Source organism: Corvus kubaryi, unplaced genomic scaffold (genome assembly GCF_017639235.1).
Source record: "Corvus kubaryi isolate FWS band 111438036 unplaced genomic scaffold, C.kubaryi_AGA036_p1.0 66, whole genome shotgun sequence".
Classification (NCBI taxonomy): Eukaryota; Metazoa; Chordata; class Aves; order Passeriformes; family Corvidae; genus Corvus; species Corvus kubaryi.
Window position 1 is genome coordinate 6,717,231 of NW_024582054.1, and position 3,181 is coordinate 6,720,411.

The following is a 3,181-nucleotide window of genomic DNA, read 5'->3' on the forward strand; positions in this document are numbered from 1 at the left end:
TGTCATCGCATTAATAGAATAATTGAATGAAAGACCATCTGAGGTTATATATCTCTGCTGATTACTGATATCAGATTTTTGCCAGATTGAACAAAATTTGAAATATTGTCTCACCAGCTTGCATTTCAGAGAGATATGTCTAATATTTGTACTACCTGCTAATAACATAGAAGCTGAGTTTGAGTTGTGAAGGCGCAGGCATGAGATGATTAATCCCATGTGTGTACATGTATGTGTGTGTACATCCATAACCACAGCAGACCATAATTCCAGGTATTTAGCTCAGAGGCGAAGAATGGCTTTATTGCAGGAATGGGTTTGGAAGTTTTAGGAGGAGAAAAGAGGCTTGGGCTCCAATGGGAATTTTTCATATGTGAGGACTGTATAAGCTAGCTTTTGAGATGGGTTTACTCCTTTTGTTGTCTTCAGCTGTTTTCAGAAAAAAACCCCAAACCAAAGCAACAAAGCATCGGCTAATGACAGAAAATGTTGATTTGACATTTTGTATACAAATAGCTGGAGTAGAAGCATGGTTAAAGGTTTGTTTTTTCTTAAGCAAAAGCTTCTGGCATTTTGAAGGAACTAAAGGAGAGTTTGAACTAGGAAAACATGAGCAATGTTAGAAAAAGCAGCCTCTCACCTTCCTCAGTGGCACTGTTAAGTCAGCAAGAGTGGGATGGGGCCCAAAGAGCAGGGGAAAGCCCTGCCTTTATTCCTGGGAGGAGGGGAGTGGGAAAGGATTTGTAATTAACTCAACTTTCTAGGAAACAAAAATTACCAACTTCAACATCTGTAAATTTGTAAACCTTCTCCACCTTCCTTCTCATTGTTCCAACTGGACAGGGTGTCTTTAAAAACTTTGAGTGACAACTTTTACCCTTGGAATGTGGAAAGAGGCTCAGCCTCATAGTTAATGTTTAATTTCTGAGCTGAGCAAATGGACCCACGCTGCTGGTGGCAGAAGGGAGGATGCCAATAGAATGGGTGTGAGGATTTATTTAGCAATCGGGTCCTGCTTTGTGGGCATCCCTTTTAAGGCTTTCGTATGAAATTTAGATTATGATTCCCTGCTCAGCTTTGATGCTCTCTATCCTGGTCAAAATCACATCAACCCTTCAATCGCGTAAGAAGAGCACAGCATGGGTGCCCATTTCCAAATTCTCTGATTTTTGTGGATGCAGAATTTAAGAAGGCAAGATTATTTGTGTTAGCACCTTAAAGGGGAGGCTTTAATTTTATTTTTTTAAATCACTGCTTTATTTCCTTGCAGGTCTTTTCTCTAGAATTTGAGAAGAAATGTCAGAAATCACATTGGTAGAAGGACAGGGAAGAATTTATCCATAGTAGATTATTTGTTGTTATAATGATCTAAATATGTGCATTGCTGTGTTGTCTTTTACTTTCTTTCTTTTTTTCTCACCCTTTTGGGCTGTGCTTTCCATGAGATGTCTTGCTGAAATCCAAGGTACAATATCGTGCAGAGATTTCTCCGTCTGAGATTTTCTGTTTAGCATGGAAGGTTCCGATTTTGGTATTTTTAAGAACTGCTCAGCTGTCAAAAGCAAACAAAACGGGAATAATGTTTTGACAGCGGTATAGTGTTAAAGAAAATACTCGAGTCTGAATAAAAATTGCTTATGCTGTGGGAAACGAAGGGTAACAGAAGAAACACCTTTTGTTTACATACACGCATGTTTATAATCCCAAATTTCCATTTCGCCGAGCGGGTCTGGGTTGGGAGTTGTAGTCACCATAAATGAGGGATTTTTCTTCCAGATTTTGCTGCCTTTAAGGCGAAGAGAGGAGGGGAGCGCACCTCCGGCAGCGCTGCCGCCCGAGCCCTGCCCGTCGCGGCGAGCGGGCACCGCAGGGCCGAAGAGGAGATGCCGGGGGGAGCCGGGCGCTCCCCACCTTTCATTCATAGCCGCAGAGAGAGCGAGGGAGAGAAAATTGCCCCAGACCAGGTTTGCGAGGGCCGGGGGGGAGCCGGGAGGGGCCGGGGCCGGGCCGGGCAGGGGAAGGGGTGCGGCGGGGGCACGGGCTGGACCCGCTCTCCCTTGTGGGTTTTGCTCATCGCTCCAGCGGCTCTCTGGGCTTCCCGAAGGGAGTGAGGGTCTGCCGGCGGCGCCTTTGTGGGAGTCAATCCGGAGCCATTAGCCCCACTATATGGCTGATGCGTGTGCTAGGAAAAAGCCCCATGGAGCCCGGAAAACGCCCGAATCTTTTCCCCAGGCTCGACCGCGTCCCCACGCCGCGCGGAGCGGCAGGAGAGGGTTCCGCTGCGCGGAGGGATGGCTGCGCCCCACGTCTCCCCTACCACATCCCTGAGTTCAGCCGAGAGGAAACGGGGCCGGCCTTTTAACTCTCCTGACAGCACTTGGGGAAAAATCAACCCCGCCGGCGCTGCGCGGGAGCGAGCCAGCTCCGGGCTGGGGAGCCCAGCCGCTGTGGGCTGAGCAGGACCGGATGGGATGAGGGGCGGGTGGGGGCAAGGTTTGCAGGCAGATTTTAATATTAATAGTTTTGGTGGCGAGAAAGAGACAGACAGAAGGGAGGTTGCTCCTCTGGGCAGAGTCTCTGCGACAGTGATGATGGATGACCCCGCACGGCTAAATAACTCCTCCCCTTCATCCCCACACGGTGTCAAAGCTACTTTACTTGCAGCTTTAGGAATAAAAAAAATTAAACACCTTCACCCCATTCCTTGCATCGATTTATGGATCATTATGAATCAATTACTGCTCTCAATATTTTAGAATTTGCTTACAAAAAAGAGGGTCTTGTGTCTGGAGAAAAAAAAATTTAATTTTTGCCTTAGTAAGAAATACGGAATCTTCTTGTACAGGCCTGTGACTAAAAAATCGCTGCTAATAATTGCTGTTTAACAATTTTCCAGGGGCCACATTACTGGGGACGGGGTCAATATCTTTGGTGTGCATCTCCAAGAGCGCCATAAAAACTGGGGGATTCCACAATGCGCATAGAATACGTGTGGCACGTGCAACCTCGTTGCTTAACTATTCCAGGGAAAGACAGAAAGAGAGAGAAAGAGAGAGAAAGAGAGAGAAAGAAAGAGAGAAAGAGAGAGAGAGAGAAAGAAAGAAAGAAAAAGAAAGAAAGAAAGAAAGAAAGAAAGAAAGAAAGAAAGAAAGAAAGAAAAAAAGAAAGAAAGAAAGAAAGA